This window comes from Pleurodeles waltl, chromosome 9 (assembly GCF_031143425.1).
Source record: "Pleurodeles waltl isolate 20211129_DDA chromosome 9, aPleWal1.hap1.20221129, whole genome shotgun sequence".
Classification (NCBI taxonomy): Eukaryota; Metazoa; Chordata; class Amphibia; order Caudata; family Salamandridae; genus Pleurodeles; species Pleurodeles waltl.
In genome coordinates, this window is record NC_090448.1 from 412,366,963 (window position 1) to 412,387,285 (window position 20,323).

Consider the following 20,323-nt stretch of genomic DNA (forward strand, 5'->3'; position numbering starts at 1 on the left):
TAGAATTAGGTTCAGGGGGGCTCAAAAATCCTCGAGCCAGACCTGGGTTGATTTTGTAGACTACTCAGTAAAAACACTAGATGGTTGGTTAACTGGAAATGAAGTGTGTGACTATGTTGGGCTTTATAATTTGTTTATGAAAGAACACATTTTAAGTAACTGCTTCAATGAAAAGTTGCATCAGTATCTGGTAGACCTAGGTCCAATTTCTCCCCAAGAATTGGGAAAGAAGGCAGACCACTGGGTCAAGACTAGGGTAACCAAAACTTCCACTGGGGGTGACCAAAAGAAAGGGGTTACAAAAACTCCCCAGGAGAAAGTGGGTGACACTAGAAACAAAGAAAAAGAGTCCTCTGTAGGCCCCCAAAAACCAGAACAGGTGGGTGGGCCCCAAGACACAACCCAAAACAAAGGTGGGTACCAGGGTAAGAACTGGGATGCCACTAAGGCATGGTGCCACAACTGTAAACAGTCTGGGCACCACACCAAGGACACTTCTTGTCCCAAAAACAAACCCCAGAACAAAATTCCAGGGGTAACCAGTGTAGCCATGGGAGATGACTCCTCAGATGAGGAGGTCTTCATAGCCTTCAACTGGAAACAGGGCCCAACAGGTGAGTTGGAGATTCCAGAGGGAAGTAGACACTTCCACCACCTACTGGTGAATGGAATCCCAACCACTGCCCTGAGAGACACTTGTGCCAGTCACACTATTGTGCATGACAGGCTGGTGCTCTCAAACCAGTACATCCCAGGTGAGACTGCCAGGGTAAGAGTTAGCCTAGACAGGGTCACTAAGAGGCCTGTGGCTTTAGTACCCATAGAAGTGGGTGGCACTCTTAGCTGGAGAAGGGTAGTAGTCAGTACAGACCTCCCCCTTGATTGTCTCCTTGGAAATGACTACCCAGAGGTTAGTCAGAGCCCAAGAGAGGAACTGGTCCAGTGCCAGTCCTCTCCCAAGGATTCTGGAAGTCCTGCCTCTGCAGTAAATGCAAGCAGGCCCCAGAAGAAGAAAAAAAGAAAACAGAGTAGGAAGGGTGGACAACCTTTAGCCAAGGTTACAGCAAGCCAAGGAGATTCTGCTCCAGTAGGGGAGAACTCCAAAAATGGCTCTGATAAAGTCCAACCTGACCCACAAGAAGTCCTGGCTAGTCAGGCAACTGTTAAGCCTGAGTGGGTGGCTCCTCAGCTAACAGAAGAAAGAGTGGAAGAAGGGTGTTTACTACAAGATGTGGTAACCCCCCACTCTAATACAGCAGACAGGCACCCTGAACCCAAAGAAGTCTGTAACTTAGCCCCTTCCCTTGTAGGTGAAGAGCTAAGGGTGTGGTTCTGGGCACTGACAGCTGTCAGTGGCCTCTGCTGGGTGTTAGCCTTTATGGCTGCACTATCCTTGGCATGGTGGTCTGACCCCCTGCCAAATAACAAGTTAGGCCCCCTGACCCTGTTGGTCATGGTGGGGTTACTCCAGCTCTGGGTAACCTCTTTGGGTAAGCTAGGGGTGACCCTGGCTAAGATAAGATTAGCAGAGGTGGATACCTCTGACCTCAAAATAGAGAGAATGGGTGAAGACATAAAAAGCACAGACAAGAGGCAGTTCAGACTAGGTCCTATCACTGTGGAAGTGGGTCAGTTCCCCAGAGGGAATGACCTGAACAGGAGGATGTAAGGCAGAGTAGGCCCTGCAACAAAACCAGCCATTTCCTCTACTCTTCCTCGCCTGACAGACTAGGAAGACTCTTCCAGCGTTGGCTGAGTCTCCTGGCCTGTGGGCTGGGGGGGGCTTGTGTAAAGAAATGGCTCCCTGTTGCAGTTACCCCCCACTTTTTGCCTGATACTGATGCTGACTTGACTGAGAAGTGTGCTGGGACCCTGCTAACCAGGCCCCAGCACCAGTGTTCCTTCACCTAAAATGTACCATTGTATCCACAATTGGCACACCCTGGCATTCAGATAAGTCCCTTGTAACTGGTACTTCTAGTACCAAGGGCCCTGATGCCAAGAAAGGTCTCTAAGGGCTGCAGCATGTCTTATGCCACCCTAGAGACCCCTCACTCAGCACAGACACACTGCTTACAAGCCTGTGTGTGCTAGTGAGAACAAAATGAGTAAGTCGACATGGCACTCCCCTCAGGGTGCCATGCCAGCCTCTCACTGCCTAGGCAGTATAGGTAAGACACCCCTCTAGCAGGCCTTACAGCCCTAAGGCAGGGTGCACTATACCATAGGTGAGGGTACCAGTGCATGAGCACTGTGCCCCTACAGTGTCTAAACAAAACCTTAGACATTGTAAGTGCAGGGTAGCCATAAGAGTATATGGTCTGGGAGTCTGTTTTACACGAACTCCACAGCACCATAATGGCTACACTGAAAACTGGGAAGTTTGGTATCAAACTTCTCAGCACAATAAATGCACACTGATGCCAGTGTACATTTTATTGTAAAATACACCACAGAGGGCACCTTAGAGGTGCCCCCTGAAACTTAACCGACTGTCTGTGTAGGCTGACTAGTTCTAGCAGCCTGCCACAAACCGAGACATGTTGCTGGCCCCATGGGGAGAGTGCCTTTGTCACTCTGAGGCCAGTAACAAAGCCTGCACTGGGTGGAGATGCTAACACCTCCCCCAGGCAGGAATTGTCACACCTGGCGGTGAGCCTCAAAGGCTCACCTCCTTTGTGCCAACCCAGCAGGACACTCCAGCTAGTGGAGTTGCCCGCCCCCTCCGGCCAGGCCCCCACTTTTGGCGGCAAGGCCGGAGAAGATAATGAGAAAAACAAGGAGGAGTCACTGGCCAGTCAGGACAGCCCCTAAGGTGTCCTGAGCTGAAGTGACTCTAACTTTTAGAAATCCTCCATCTTGCAGATGGAGGATTCCCCCAATAGGGTTAGGATTGTGACCCCCTCCCCTTGGGAGGAGGCACAAAGAGGGTGTACCCACCCTCAGGGCTAGTAGCCATTGGCTACTAACCCCCCAGACCTAAACACGCCCTTAAATTTAGTATTTAAGGGCTACCCTGAACCCTAGAAAATTAGATTCCTGCAACAAGAAGAAGGACTGCCCAGCTGAAAACCCCTGCAGCGGAAGACCAGAAGACGACAACTGCCTTGGCTCCAGAAACTCACCGGCCTGTCTCCTGCCTTACAAAGATCCTGCTCCAGCGACGCCTTCCGAAGGGACCAGCGACCTCGACATCCTCTGAGGACTGCCCCTGCTTCGAAAAGACAAGAAACTCCCGAGGACAGCGGACCTGCTCCAAGAAAAGCTGCAACTTTGTTTCCAGCAGCTTTAAAGAACCCTGCAAGCTCCCCGCAAGAAGCGTGAGACTTGCAACACTGCACCCGGCGACCCCGACTCGGCTGGTGGAGATCCGACGCCTCAGGAGGGACCCCAGGACTACTCTGATACTGTGAGTACCAAAACCTGTCCCCCCTGAGCCCCCACAGCGCCGCCTGCAGAGGGAATCCCGAGGCTTCCCCTGACCGCGACTCTCTGAAACCTAAGTCCCGACACCTGGGAGAGACCCTGCACCCGCAGCCCCCAGGACCTGAAGGACCGGACTTTCACTGGAGGAGTGACCCCCAGGAGTCCCTCTCCCTTGCCCAAGTGGAGGTTTCCCCGAGGAACCCCCCCCTTGCCTGCCTGCAGCGCTGAAGAGATCCCGAGATCTCTCATAGACTAACATTGCGAACCCGACGCTTGTTTCTACACTGCACCCGGCCGCCCCCGCGCCGCTGAGGGTGAAATTTCTGTGTGGACTTGTGTCCCCCCCGGTGCCCTACAAAACCCCCCCTGGTCTGCCCTCCGAAGACGCGGGTACTTACCTGCAAGCAGACCGGAACCGGGGCACCCCCTTCTCTCCATTCTAGCCTATGTGTTTTGGGCACCACTTTGAACTCTGCACCTGACCGGCCCTGAGCTGCTGGTGTGGTGACTTTGGGGTTGCTCTGAACCCCCAACGGTGGGCTACCTTGGACCAAGAACTGAACCCTGTAAGTGTCTTACTTACCTGGTAAAACTAACAAATACTTACCTCCCCTAGGAACTGTGAAAATTGCACTGTGTCCACTTTTAAAACAGCTATTTGTGAATAACTTGAAAAGTATACATGCAATTTTGATGATTTGAAGTTCCTAAAGTACTTACCTGCAATACCTTTCGAATGAGCTATTACATGTAGAATTTGAACCTGTGGTTCTTAAAATAAACTAAGAAAAGATATTTTTCTATATAAAAACCTATTGGCTGGATTTGTCTCTGAGTGTGTGTACCTCATTTATTGTCTATGTGTATGTACAACAAATGCTTAACACTACTCCTTGGATAAGCCTACTGCTCGACCACACTACCACAAAATAGAGCATTAGTATTATCTATTTTTACCACTATTTTACCTCTAAGGGGAACCCTTGGACTCTGTGCATGCTATTCCTTACTTTGAAATAGCACATACAGAGCCAACTTCCTACAGCCATCTAAAGGTTTTTATCATGCCAGGCAATCTGGGGTGCTATTCCTGATAGTATTCTAGATCCATCAGGTCTTTAAGGTAATGGGGGTGCCAGGGGAAACAAGGGGACGTCTCTGAAAGCTGGAGTTATATTGTAAAACTTCCAAAGCTTTTTGCAAAGACACTTTGGAGCATGGACACTCTTCTCTGAAGTGAGATGAGTCTGGTATGTTGGCGAGTAGATCATTGCCTCAATTGAGGTGGACCACAACCTGTGCAGAGATAGCCATTCTGAAGCCTGCTTCTGGAACGAATGAATTCGCTCTAAAAAGTAAGGGCAGCTGACACCACCTGGTCCTGGTTTTGTGTGTCATGTGCTTTGTAAAGCTAAGTTTGGTATGATTGTGTAAGGCCAGGAGCTTGATAGTGTTGATGAGCTGTAGCCTGAAGCCATTTATGTACATTCTCGCGTTATTCCTGTATTTAATGCTGCTTGCTTGGGTTAGCAACAATTATAAAGTCAATCTTGGTCAGGTTCAATTTGAGAATTACTGAGGACATCTAAGCTTTGGTGGCATCGATATAACTCTGCTGGGCAGTGTAGTGGCCAGATGTAATCCTCCGTTACAGCTGTGTGTTTTTCACGTATTAGTAGATGCTGACTATCAAGTGGGATGCAGCCTCAAAGACCGCACCTATTTTAGGGATACATTCAGAATTTAATCTTAAACAACTGGGCTCTGTTCTTCAAATGCAACTCAAATCACTGTAGAACAATGTAGTTTAACCACATTTACATTGCTAGAGTGTCGAGCATGACTTGGCACCTGATGCTGTTGAAGGATGTGAAGAGATCAAGCAGGACAAGAAGTCAGGGGTTGTCATAAAATATGCTAACTGGTGGCTGAAGAGAGGTCTAAACATGGGTAGAGGTCCTGCAGGAGGGTGTTTGATTTGATCCTATCATGGAGCTGGTTTGCGACAACCTTCTCAATAGTCTTTCTTAGGAATGGTAAGTGTAGGACTGAACATTTCTTTGGCTAGGTCAACTGGGTCCAGTTAAGGTTTTTTTTTTTTTAGTATTGAGAGGCTCTGCCCAGGCATGCGAGCTTCCTTTCCTTGTAGAAGAGATGGTTTGATGTTCAGTAGTAGTGTAATCACTACTGCGGATAAGTTATTCACAGCAGAAGAAAGGAGGATATTGTTTTTGCAGGAAACACTCTAACACTAATACCATATGTACTTTCTGTACCAGTACTATTAGTGTGTTGCTATAGGTACTAGTGCATACGTGCTGCTAATAGTAGTTGTACTGCTATTGATATGTAGTACTAGGCTATAATACTTGTAGTAACTAATCTGAATTACTACCGCTCAGACTCCTACTGTAAGTACTTCTCCTTTTATTGCTTCTAAAGGTAACACCACTATTCGCCCTACTTGTAGTGGTTGGTCTACTGCTCAAGGTAGAGTTCAAACCATTATACCTAAAACTACATGGACTACTACTTGTGCTTCATCTACAGCTCCAACTTCTTCTGTCATTACAAAAATGCTAAAACCTCCTGAGATTATGACTTTACCCCTCCCTGTCACACTTTAGCATGATATCCTGCTGCTAACTTGTCCCCCTACAACGTCCAAGAAAAGATACCTCTTTAAGTAGAAAACTTGGGCTTAGATTTACTGGAAAGAGGCGGATGCTATTTACCACCTAGCGCAAATGTGTTTTGCCCTGGAAAGGTGGAATATTTTGGACAAAAACCCAATTTAGTAAGATAAGCAGACAGGGTTTTATGTCAAAAGTTAAAGCTGATTTGAAGCAGAAGCGAACAAGGGGGAATCTTTTACTTTGTCAAAAAAAATTTTTTGACACATTCCACATTCAATACAGGCCCAGAAATTTGTAATAGATGGGCATGCCTCTGGTACAAATCCTATGATAGACAGTCACACTGGCCTCTGCAACATGGCACGATGCTGCGTTGAGCAAGTCAGCCTTTTTTTTATTTTATTTGCACCAGGCAAGATTATAATAGCAACAGTAGGGAGCACCAAACTCAGGGCGCACCCCTGCTGTAGGACCAGCCATCTTCTTTTAAGGAGATATCGGCCCTCTTGATAACTTGGAGCAGCCATTTTGCAGCTCCAATAGTGCCGCACCTACTACTGTATCGATCCCTCGGAGGGCCAAATAGTTCATTAACTGAATATTCTGGTCATCTATCTACTCCTGCGCTAGAAGGAAGGAAGATCCGGATTCGATGTATCTTTGCAATTAATCACCAGATGCATAATAACAAACACATTAAAGATCACTCCCAAAAGGAGATGTTGCTTGTAGGTAACCTGGATTGACCCCAAAGTGCGTCGAAGAGAACCCCCCTTAATCAGTTCGCCCAGTGTTCAGTATAAAAGTCCTGCACCATTGAAGCCGCACATTGGAGTCTAAAATCTTCAGGCTCTTCCCATCTTCAGCCATCTGTTTCCTTTTCTGGCACACAACCAAAGAGTCAGTTTGGTTGTAGCTCTGCTTCTTACAAGACTGGGCTATGCAAATAGTATCTATGTCCATCTGGTTCGTCATGTTTACCACCTCCAACAGCTCAGGAAGTCACAGAATATGGTTTCCTCCATTGAGCTCTCCATTGGCTAGCAGAGCTCAGCGCAATGAGCTCAAAATTGTTTGCATGACTTTTGCTGAGTCATCCGTCCTATGTTCAAAGACTCTCAAGCCCAAAATAAAGAGAGTTCTGTATTTCCTTGTTAAACCACAAAACCATGAAAGGTAAGTCTTTTGCTTACCATTGGTCGGTGTATGTTTCTGGCAATACTAACGGTCCTCTTAAGAGTCTGTCTGCCCTGGTAACGTATTAAATGTGATTCCCCAAGGTTCTGTTATGCAGTCATACGTCTTTAAAAAGAACCACCTTAGCCAGTTGCCATCTTTCTAGGACTCCTTCCCCTACCTAACAGCTGGACGACCACCAGACAAAAGATATGACGTGCCAGCTGAACATACATAAAAGTGGGTTTAGAAAATGCCCAAGAAAGAATGCTGGCCATGCTCTCCAAATCACTGTTCATCCGGGTATTGACTGCTTAATCAGACTTTGAATTCATTAGTTGTTCACTTAGTGCCTTGCCTGCTGAAGTCCTAGCATTTCTGATTCTAATTTGTATATATTGACCTGTTCTGCCAGTTTCCGTTCCTCCATAGCAACCTGTGTAGCTGGCAACGAGAAAAGTAGTCCAGTGTTACTGAAGAAATTCTATCTAACAGCAGCCACCATTGGAAGATTTCGAGCCCCCTTTCTGGGTGGGGAGGGAGGTGGAGGCATCATACTGTCTTTATGGGTAATGGTGGAGGCTCTTCCTTACTTAGAAGGTACTCTTCCCTATAGGGGAACGGCACTGACCACAGCTGTTACCGTCACTTTTTGAAGAAGATTCCCTATACCCCAGTAAATCTGGGTTCTTTGAGTTGCGCCTCCTGAGGCTTTTTAGTCTGTTTTCGAGCACTATGGCCATCACCTGCCTAGAGTGGACTCTATTGGGTGGACTGGGCACCTCACCCTGAACTCTAACTTAAACCAGACTTAAAGTGTTTATCGGGTCTTGGCTGAGGACTGCACATTCAGGGGAAGAGATATGTGTAGGATACTGCCCTCTTTGAGTGTCCTCTTAGATGTCCTACATCTACTCAAAGTAGTGCCTCCCCCTTCCTAATCATGCCTCTCCTCCCCTGCACCATACATTTGAACCTGTCTCTCCAACTCAGAGATTCCCATCTGAAGGTGAGACTCAGATCATTTATTCTGGTACCAGGAGTCACCTGCTTCCAGTGCTGAAGTTGTAAAAGAATAAGTACCAGGGCCCAAATGTTTCCAAGACGTCTGTTGCTACCGCTGCTGAAGGTAGGGGATACCCAGATCAATGCTGTCTGATCTTTATTTCACATCCTGCCTCTTCCACCTACAAATTCACTCCCCTGACCCTGTTCCACACTCGCAGGTTCCTTTAGATCCCTGCCTTCCCTCTTTGCCATTATATTTCTGTCTTTCTTCTCCTCGTTTTTTTCCCATCTGCTGCTTTTTGCTCTGTTGTTGTTGGCCAAAGTCTTCAGATTAAAATGAGTCCTGGCCCAAGAAAATATCCACCGGTGGGCCCCACTCGGAGTCACCGGCTCCAGTGCAGATCCATCTGTGTTGCTTTAACGTCCGTCTCCCTGATGAGGAGTCCTTCACAGAGGTGTGGTGTCCTGTTCAAACACTTTTGTTGTGGAGCACTGACTCGACTCATGTAGTGTTTGCTTTACAAAATGCTGTCTGCTTGAGAATATTTTTCACATTCCAGTGCCACCACTCATGTCATGAGAGCCATCTGGTATGGGAGCAACTTTCAGTGAGCAATCATCTAAGCAGCCCCAGATATCAAGGATTAGAATAATGTGTTTTTTACTGAGTTAGTACACACAGCCAGTTCTTAAGCACAGGCAAATGTTTTAATAATGTTGTTTATTCTTACAAATAACTAAGAGTACTGAATGTATTCAACTCAAACACCATTTATATAATGTATGTGATCAGATTCAAGTTGATATGGAGTTTGAAGTGTACAGTCAAATGAACAAGGCATATTATATATAAAATGGGTCTGAACAGCCTCTTAAATTAAAGAGGATGGTCATTATTAATGAAAATTGAGTTAAGCAGGAAATCATTAAATCATTCAAAGAGGTAAAAAGAACCGACTAATAACTGCTGGGTGATCTTAAAGAAATGTCCGTTTTAACCAACATAACTATTCTTCTTATGGCATCCCCATTGTATTGTCTGCAAATGTATCAGCAAAAAATTAATTCTATGATCAATGAGGACATATAGTTCTGTAATACACTACGTTGATAAACAGAAAAGTAAGGCACTCAACTAGAAAGTGGGTTTTGACTCGTCCTACCTGTTTTCTAAAAATGTATAATGAAGGAAATTGCAAACATTTAATCTAAACTGGTACTATTAAGTGATGGATATAAAAATGATAGATCAATATCTGTATATATATATATCTATCTATCTATCTATCTATCTATCTATCTATCTATCTATCTATCTGTTGCCAATTGTCGAACATTCTTCCCATGCTGGAACAGTATAAGGTACTTTACTTGTGATTGAAGAATATGTGTATATGACATGTTATTAATTGTTCAGCATTTAGTTCCCAGATCATCAAGATTGTCAATCAATTCAGGACCTTATTACTCAAGATAGAATATAGACTGATAAGTAATTGTTGAGGTCCGGGTAGTCTACAGTCCTTAGGAATTGGAGCGGTTCTAAGTACTTAATAGTTTATAGGATTTGTAATGCACATGTATAAATTGCAGTGGGGTACAAGAGATCCTAGAAAGGTGTAGAATAATTGCTATGGATTAGTCTTGATTAATTCCCGGTCATGTCTGTTGTAGAGTGGATTAGAATATGAATTCACTTTTTTTGTTCTCTTTTCTTTCCACAAACGATCATGTGGCATTTTAATATTTGCTCAAGTTTTGATAGATTTTAATGTTGATGTGATAGTACATTGAACCCGCTTTGAGGAATTGCACTACTCTATGGCAAAGTTGAACGGTCCAGCCAAAACGCGAATGCTTTGTGTGCAACATTGCACTTTGGCAGCTGAAATATTACAATAAAAGATTGAATGAGCACCTAACAAGTCTGTTGTGCAGTACCGGATTGTGACGTATTCCTGATTAAGCCTGCCAGGACTGTGGTAAAGGAGGTGAATTCATGCTTCTTAAGTGAGAAACTGGCTTTATATATATATATATATATATATATATATACACACACACATACACATATATATATATATATATATATATATATATATATATACATACACCCCCCCCCCCCCCCCAATATGTGTACATGCAAAGCGGTCTCCCAAAACATTTACAATTCATTAACTTATACATTAATGCGTACTTGATCCTTCATTCATCTTGTAATAAGAGTCACTATCGACAGGGTGCTAACCTTGCATTTTTATTCATACCAATTCTCTCATACGAAGGGGGCTCGCAGGAACAGTCTCACTAGTTACCGAGAGCTGATAGATGTGTTACCACTCAGATAATGATCCTATAGCAATCTGGATAGCCGGGTCATACATAGAGAGCCACCCACTCAAGGGCACACTCTATGGCTCAAGCTACGCACTCGCATAATTAGGGAAGAGGCTAATAGTTTTCTCGGGGCTCTTGTCCCTCACTCGGGACTGGCCATCTCCATTATCCCTAATTGTGTTTTCTCTCTAGGGGGCTCGATTCACCGCGTTTGCTGTAGCTGGATCCGCATGAGCTGGTGTGGAGTACAACCTCTCTGCATCCCCTGTAAGAGGCCACCGAACATATGGGCAATTCTTGGATCCACGGGGGCGGAATCTATGGAAGAAAACCTGGCTGCAGCTCAGATGTGAGGGTGGAACCACTTCCAACTCGGCTCGGGGTCCCAGCTGTATTTTGTCTCACCCTCCAGGATTGGTTGCCCTAACAGTGGTGACCTGACATATCTCCCGCTCACTGTACTGGAAGAGTCTATAAGAACTGGGTTCCTTTCGCCTCTCAAATCCCTCACACTTCAGCTGTGTCCTGGGGAGTTGTCTTAGAACTACCCTAGTGCTGGTAAGTCCAAGAATTAGGCCCTCGGGGCCCCGGATGCTTCCTGTGGAGAACATATATCCCTTTTGAGGGCCCTCCTAAAGGGATCAGGTGAACAGGCCAGAGCCAGGCCGTGCACGTTTGTATACATGTGGGCTCCTTCCTTGACCCTTCTCAGTTCACACAAACAGCCAGGGGAAGGCTCTCACTGAAGGAGATGCCTGCTGCTGACAAGACTCAGCCCTTACATGCTACAAGCAGACCTTCCTGGCTGACCCACAGGGTCTCCATGCCCTTTGGATCATGGAAACACCATACTTCATCTCCAGGCAGCGAGGTTCCCGCTTGAATCAACAGGCTGGAAAACCATCTACTGATGTCTTCCCCTCTGCAATTAACACTAGGGTCAGGGCGGTAGTGTTGGCCAGTCTAGGTTGAAACATGAGTTTGTGGTGTACTGTAAAATAAAAGTTCCTGATTAAAGATATACCCTGCCCTGATAGTATCCCTTCATCAGAGCAGATAAGATGAAGGAAGTCCCTAGAAGATTGCCCTAGGCAACCAAACGCAGCACATGTAATCGCGTTCCAGTCGAAGTTTCTTACCAGTTATTGGCTGAAGGGTCTAATGATGGGCATTACAAAATGCTCCCGCCTCCACAGTCGCTGGTAAGCAAGAGACCGAGGAAGCTAAATACATCCATTTTCGTACATCCTTCGATGTGTCTAGGCAATTCTATAGAGAAGAGACAACTCTTAATATATGGAATCCCCGAGAGAGGAGAGAGTTAAAAAGGGATCTTGAAGAAAGACCTTTATATCTCTCCTCTGTAAAACCTGCACGAACTATGTGAAAACAGGAAGTGCCTCAGAATAAGTGGTCACAATTCCTCCAGCTTGCTCGTATTGTACACGTACTAGTGCCCAGAAACAGCTTGTGAATCCCTAAGGAAGTACATTTTGTATCCAAGATGGCTGCAAGCTTAGTAAATCTTAAGGGGAAAACTGCAGCTCTGCAGTGCACATACATGACACCTATATGCACCACCAGCCTGACACAGCGCCGCCCTTGCATCAGCTGGGATACCTATGTAGGGATTCTCATACGGGGGTACATACTATTTGTCCCCTTTCAAACATCCAAAAGGTATGGGGACAGACTCCCATTCTCTCCCCAAACTCCATGTTACCCGCAGGAAATAAAGGGCATAGATTGCAGATTTCGTGGAACTGGTAGTTAATTATTGCATTGCAATGACAAACGTGACTTCCTTATATTACATTGTGCGTAAAGAGTGTGTATTTGATGTGCTTTGTGCTTTTGGTGTGTATGTGCCAGAATGATGTTGTGTAGGGCCAGTGTGCCACTGGTCTGGCCTTGAAGCGCTGTAGGTTTTGGGAGGATTCCTTCGCAGAGCGGAGTCAGTGGCGTAAGGAAAATTGAGGGGGCACCCTGCAAAGCGCATGGAGGGCACCCCTCCTCACCGGAATCACTCAGGAGCTCTCAGGCAGGGTACCTGAGAGGGCTCGCTGAATCTCGCCCCGCTCTCACCCACGCACTTCTGGGGGCCTTTGTTACTCCCAATGCTTAATTTGTAAATAAAAACGTGCCGGTGCCCAAAGCCCTCCTCTTAAACACGCGACTGCCGCAATTAAATGTGCGAACACGGAATACTGAGGCAGCGTAATCCTTAACCATCTCGGGCCTCTTCAATCTTTTTAAAGCTACGCCCTCCCCCCTTCAGCTCACTCCTGCAGCTTTCTGCTTTCTCCCATTGTGACGCTTTTTCGTTTTTCTCTTTCTCCTTCTTTCCAATATGTGTCTTTTGCTCGCAGTACATGCTTGAGACAGAAGAATAAGCCCCGGCCCTCCAAAATAAGTGCCGGTGCTCAGCACCGGCAACAACAAGCACAAATTAAGCACTGGTTACTCCACTAGGTGAGCCATGTACTGGATTGTCTGCCTCGTGCTGGATGCATGTTAAGAATTCTGTCTAAGGCAATGTGCAGTTCGCCCTGGTTGGAAGTGATGTGAGATCAGTGATACTCAAATCAGCGAGATATCAGTGCTGCACTGGTTGTGTGCACGTCTCATAATGTGTGTTTTTGAATGTCCTGCACTGGTGTGTTGTGTGATGTGAGTGCAAAGCGATACGACTAGTTTAAGAGCTGCTGTTGCTAGGTAGCTCCTAATGAAGCACTGCTGTGCAGAAACGTTGTCAGGTATGGGCAAAGTGAGCAGTCTCCCAGGACCCCCACCTTCCAAGGGGCCTCATGGGGACTGAACTTTCTCTTTATTTCACCTCCGTCTAATCTATTTTTTCTATAAACCTCTCTCCTTCACTGCCTTCCTTTACCTCTCACTCTGTGTCTCAAAACCAGTGCCACCTTAAGGATTTTGGGGGGTGCCAGGCGATACGTATTTTAACTGTTTTTGTATGATCGTGTTCAGATTTAACATATTATTTATAATTATGTGGGCTTGAAATGGGTAATAAAATTCCAAGTTGTTCCATACAGGGAGGGTGGCCCAAAATCCTTAAGATGACACTGGCGATGAGTCTGGCCTGGCATGCTGTCCTTTTCCTATGGTGCCATCTAAACACTGGGGGCTCAAAGATTCGAAGGACGCCTGGAGAGCTGACATGATCTTCAATAACTTGATGAGTCTCCCATTAATGTACGTAGCTCACTGGGAAACAGGGTTGGGGGGTTATGGGTGGGTGTTTGGGGTGTTATACACCCGTAAAAAATGTATTCTGTAGTTAATAGTTGGGTACAAGTGCTTATAGTAGGGTACTGTAAAGTGTCTGTTGGATTTCACCTGGGATTTTTACATGCTCACACTGACAAAAAAAATCACTCTCTTGCTCGTCTGTTTTGAAAACATTACAAAATGTTGATTAGTTTGAAAAATATTTTATTTAAAGTACCCCTAACAACCTGCACTCCTCTTTTTTTCGCTGCCCCTTAAACTCCTTCAGGAATTAATCTCATATACTGTGTTTTAACAAGATGTTCCAGGGTGATTGTTCAGAAATCTGAAGCTCACTCTCCCCCCCCCCCCCCCCCCCCATCATGTTGACTAAGCCACACCCCTACTCCCATCAGTTTCAAGGGCACACACTGACTCAGTTTATCTTCATTGTTTATTTACATATATCATAATTTATTGAGGTAAAGGTGTTATGAGCTTCAGAGCATTTATAGTGGTTTATAGGCTGTCTACAGTCATTAGTCACAGAAAGGCTTACCCACAGTCTTTATTTTCCAAACCCCAGGTTGATCCAAACCCGTCTGCAACATAGCTTGTTATGCTAGTAACCAATATGGCCACTCCGTGTCTCAAACACAAACTTCGCAAAGTGGTCACTCGGGTATGTTTTGCAAAATGTTCAGAGTATCAAACTGTATATTATACATATTATAGATTTGTGTACACCTTAAATTAAAAAGTAGAGGTGTGGCGACCTCCCATTTGTCATACGTACTTACTTCTCCAATACAATGTTTATCTAGGTACATCTTAAAACATCTGCCCCTGTGTCTTACTCCTTAATCCTACAAGAGTAGAGTACCTTTCCACTTAATACTTGCCATACCCATCCTACAAGACAAAAAATGTTCTCAATTCTTGACCTTCTGTTATGAAAGACTAACTTAATAAACTAAACGATTAACCTAATGAAGAACTCAATTCTTGTCCTTCCGTTCTCAAAGACTAATATACCCCTCTCTAACTACTAAACATCACCTTCCTACAGGCCCCCTTTCCTCCTGGTTGATTACCACATCCCTCCTAAAGTCCTTACCTGGGAACTGATCCCTCCACTTCTATAAGATCCCAGAACTCGAAGTAACAACCCTTTCTTTCTACAAGAACCTGTACCTGAGTACCGATTCTTCCACTTCTACAAGACCCTTTAACTCTGAGTACCTATTCATGCACTTCTACAAGAGGCCTTATCCCTGAGTATGTATCCCTCCTTTTCATGAAAACTTGTAACCTGAGTACTTATTTCCCCACTTCTACAAGATCCACATAACCCTGAGTAGCTACCCATCCCCTTCTACAAGATCCCATAACCCTGGGTACCTATTCCTCCCCTTCTACAAGATCCCATAACCCCTAGTACGTATCCCCCTTCTACAAGATCCTATAACCCAGAGTACCCATTCCTCCACTTCTACAAGATCCCACATTTCTGAGTACCCATTTCCTTCTACAAGATCCTATAAGTCTGAGTACCTGTCCCTTCTACAAGACCCTGTAGCCCTGAGTACCTATTCCTTCACATCTACAAGATCCCATAACTATGAGTACCTATCCTTTCTTTTCTAAAAGACCTTTAACCCTGAATACCTATTACTCCACTTTTAGAAGATCCCATAACCCTGAGTACCTATCTCTCCCCTTCTACAAGAGTCCAGAACCCTGAGTCCCTCCCCTCCACAAGATCCCATAACCCTGAGTACCTACCCCTTCCCTTCTACAAGATTCCATAACTCTGAGTACCTATCCCTGCCTCTCTACAAGATCCCATAACTCATAGTACCTGTTCCACCACTTCACCTTGAGTATGTATGTTTGCCTCCTCCCAAGGCCCTCTTACTTGTAAGACTAATGTGTGTTTTTACAATACTGGTCAACCTTGAGTACTAAGGGCTTCCTTCCTACAAGCCTTCCTCACCCAAAGTGCTCATCCCTCCCATCCTACAAGACCCCTTTGCCTTGAGTAGCTGCCATCTCTTCATACGAGAGATGACCTTACCAAGGCCTCCCGTTGTTTCTGTCCTACAAAACCACCTCTACTTGGATACTTACTTTTCCCTTGAGACCCACTCCACCTTAGAGTAATTATGGTCCAAGACTTAGAAGGCCACATTAACTTTACTACTTACCTCTCCCCTTAGACCCTACTAGGAAGGTAGTAGAAAGAATTAGCAAGAGAGGCAAGTAAGCCCAACCCTTCTTAGAAGTACTCTCTTGTATCTTCCATCCAAGTATCTATCCATCCATCCATCCTTTCACCCTTCCACCCACCCACTGATATCCACTATTTCACATTTACATTCTGTCATCCATTAATTTTTTCATCCGTCATTCAATCTTTCCCTAATCCATCCATCCTGCCATCCATTGGTATGTCCATCCATCCATTCATCCACTCTGCCATCGATCGACCCAATCTGCCATTCATCCTTCCATCGATCTACCCTGCTGTCCACTCATCCATCCACTCTGCCATCCATCCATCCTTCCATACCCTCTGCCATCCATCCATCCAATTTGCCATCCACTCTAAGGTCCATCTATCCATCTGCTCTGCCATCCATCCACTTTGCCATCCATTCATCCACTCTGGCATCCATCAATCCATCACCCTGCCATCCATCCATACTGCCATTCCATCCGGCCATGCCATCCTACCATTCCATTCGTCCATCCATCCATCCACTCTGCCATCCACTCCATCATCCCCATTTTCCACTCATCCAGCCTTTCTGCCATTCACTCATCCATCCATCATACAGCCATCCATTCATCCATGTGTCCATCCATTTTACCATCCATTTGCTTGCCTTTTTACCTGCTGATCCATCTATCCCTTTACTCTGACTTCCTTTCACCTGTCCATCCACTCATCCATCCATACTTTTACTCTGCCATACTTTCATCTGACCATCTATTCCTGCATTCATTCTTTCGCCCACTCATCCATCTACCCACTTATTCATCCGCCCACTCATTCATCCGTTTATCCATACCGCCTTTCATCCTTCCATTCAATATCCATTCCATCTTTCCCTCTTCTATTTGCCCATCTTTGTGTCTTCTTCGCTCCTGCTTACTCCCGTTTACGCTACGTTCCTTTATAGCGGTGTTTATCAGCTTTTATCTGCCGAACTGCAGACACAAGAAGCCGGTAAAGAACCCCACCCCCGCTGACGCTGCGAAAGCAGGGGTTCACGACGGCCGTGGCTACTAGTTTGACCTTATTATTCAGGGCCATTCAGACCCGTCAATTGTGTATGTATGAACCCGCCAGTTCCGAAGGGATTCCTGTTTTTCTTGCCTGTCACGCGCAAAAAGTTCGGCAGTAGTCAGTCATAATCTCCATGGTGACAGCCAGGGTACCACTGTGGAATGGGGACGGGAAAAGATGTGCATAGGTAAAGATAGTTTAGGGAAATGATGAAAGGGGAACGAAGATCTGAGAGATAAGGATATGTCGTGTTGGGGGTGTAAAGGGAATGGAGACGGATGTTGATTGGAGGAAGATGGTGGGCGGGGAGTGATGTGGGATGGCGGGGAGGAAAGGGATAATGGGGATGCATGAGGAAAGGGAGGGGAAGAAAGGATGTTCCAGAGAGTGGAAGGGCGGGGCATGGGGGAGGGTGCCATTGATGAGGTTTGGGCATGCGGGAAGCGAGATGGGCAAGGTGTGGTGGGAGGATGCGATTGTGAACCGTTGCTTAAAATGGAACGTTGGGATGGATGGGAATGGGGAAGGATGAAATGTGGAGCAGTAGGGAAGGACACAACACGTGGGCTGACTGAGGGGGGTGCCGGACGACGGTGAATTTCGGCCTCACTGGTGTTTCGTCCACACTCACCTGTCACGGTTCCGTGCTGGCAATGGCGACAGCCCCTCGGGGAAGCGGAGCCCCGTCTCCTCGCCGTGTCAGGGTCTCGTTGAGCTGAGCGTGCCCCCTTTTAGCAACCGTCACTTGGGTGGGTGTTTCTACATCAACCGACTCCTTCCTGTCGCTGACACAAGACGGTGCGTCTATGGACAGGCAGTGCTTCAGGGCGAGTTGGGTGTTGTCTTCTGATAGACGAAGCACCCCTGATGGGCGTTGAGATGGTGATTTAGGTACGGTTCTCTAGTACACAACGTTGGTCGTGTGGCGTCTTCAAGGATTGCACAGTCGTCCTCTGGCAGACGACACTCTAATATTAGGCGTTGTTGGGTCACGTGCCGTCTTTCGGTAGACAGTGCTCCTGTCTTCGGCGTCTTCGCGATTGTGTTTTGCATCAATTGAAGACGCCCTCAGGCAGATGGTGTCCCGCTACTGGGCGTCTTCGCAATGAGCTGGGTACATAAGATGGTTGTCGTTTGTTGTCCTCAGCATTGATTGGGTACTGTGTGCCGGTGGGCGCCCTACTGAGCGTCTTCAGGATAGGACGGGGACCTCTGGCAAAAGACTATTCATACAACCCAGAGTCTGGAACCCCCGTTGCGCATCCAACAGCTGCCTGGGACCCGCTCTCTTCAACACCCTTGTCTGAGAGATGAGCGATCTCCGTTCTGCGTCGCTTAGAAAGTGGTGAAAAGGAGGCGCGCGTCTGCGAGCCCCCCTAGCATCTCTGGTTCTAAGGAGCCCCGTGGGATGCAGGAGTGAGGACCACTGAGCAGGCAGGCTGTACCATCTCCGGGCGGGGGTGGGCGGTGCAAACACCAGGTACATGGTGCATGGGTCCAATTGCCTCCAGCACCATATCTCATTTCTTGGCCATGGCAGGTCGACGTTGCTCCCATTCAGACCCACAGTAAACAGTGCTGGGAGTGGGCAGCGCTATCGTTTATTCTTGTGCTTCGATCCCACCTGTTTGTGTATGGTACAGTCCATCCTTCGCCGCAGTGAAGAGATGAGAAAGGAGCAGGGTTGGAGACGCCCAATCCCCCTCCCAGATCTGCCCTTCCTCCCTTATTACCCTGCCCATCATCCCTTTTCTTCGTTCTACCTCATCTCTCATTTTCCATTCTCGGGCATTATTTCCTCTACTTTATTCTCCCTTCCGCTATCCTTCCACTATACTCCATCATTTATTCACCCCTCCCTTCACCCTGCTCCACTCCACTCCTTCTGTCGCAACCATTTCTTCTCCTTTCTCTTAACCTCATTCATTTCTCAGCATTTCTTCACGTATATTCTCGGTCACCTTCATCATTCATGCCGTCAAGCTCTCCCTCCATGACCTCCATCTTACCCACACCGTCTCCCTTCCTATCCCGATCTTTCTTACTCCCAGACCAATGCCATCCGTCTCCGATCAATCGCCCGTGCCCCTTTTATCATCCTCACCCTCTTAAACCTTCCTCTCGTCCTTCATCCTCCGAAACGCTCACTATTCCTACTCAGTCTTCCCCCCTTCTCATCATACGTATCCTTTCCCTTCCCTTCTCCACCTCTACTGTTGTCGCCCCTTCCCTTCAGATCGGGTGAAATGGGGACTCAGTATCATCCCCCTCTTGCACCCTTTGTCCTTCCCCTCATACTCTGTCGGCTCCCTTTAATTCTCCTTTGCGCTCTGTTCTTTTTCGCTGTCCTTGGACTGTGATCGTTTTACATTTGCTCAGCCCTATACACCCATCCTAGCCACCTTAATCTCCCCGTCATTCACTCTCCCTATAACCTTCTACTCCCCCTCCTCCCTTCCCACTCACAACCTCCCTCTCTTAGAAGAGAGAGAGAGAGATGATGAAAGGAAGTCCCCCCCCCCTTCATCCCAGGTCCAGCGTCCATCCTCCCATCAAACACCCTCACCTTCTTTTTATCCGCGCACTTGCTCATGCTTTCTCTACATCCACCTTCCCATACACCCTCTTCGACGTTCATTCTCTCTGCCAGTCACACCACCCTGTTCCTTCATATCTCCTCATTTCCTCTAATCCCTATCCTCAGCCCTCCCCCGTCATCCTACCCAATCTGTACCCAGTTACAAATTGTTTTCGTTGTAACATTCTCATATGCCTCATACCCCACCCTGATTGTCCCATATCTTCACTTCCATTATCAATTTAGTCGCCGATATCTCTTCTGTCCCCATCAAGGAAACAGTTTGGAAAAACAATTCACACCATTTCAACATCACTTTAAGTAATTTATTTAGTTTTATCCAAACGTACCTAATTTTTCAAGTTGGTAAGGCGTCACACAGATGCTTAGAATTTTAGTAATATTGTGTTCTCGTTCACCAAGTTCCCCTTTAATTCCCATTCTCTCTAAATCAACCCCGCTACACGATTTAGGATCACCGCCCTCCATATCACTACGTACGCTATTTTCAGGATTGGAATTTCCCCCAAGTGAACGCTATGGAGCATCTTAGTCGCACTGGGTACACGAAAGCAAAAAAAACTACAATTCCCAGAATGCGTTTATTGCCACATATAAAGCCCACACTGGAAACTTTGTCAG

The 20,323-nt window shown here is 46.4% G+C and overlaps 1 protein-coding gene across 2 annotated transcripts in view; it reads right to left on the minus strand.

Moving 5' to 3' along the window:
• Positions 1-19,788, minus strand: part of GNG3 (G protein subunit gamma 3) — a 36,927-nt gene extending 17,139 nt beyond the window's left edge. The window contains exon 1 of one of the 2 annotated variants that reach the window (XM_069207183.1): positions 17,735-19,788. The gene's annotated coding sequence lies outside the window, so the exon portion shown is untranslated. The remainder of the gene's footprint in view (positions 1-17,734) is intronic. The other variant, XM_069207184.1, reaches the window with a different exon arrangement.
• Positions 19,789-20,323: the final 535 nt, after the last annotated feature.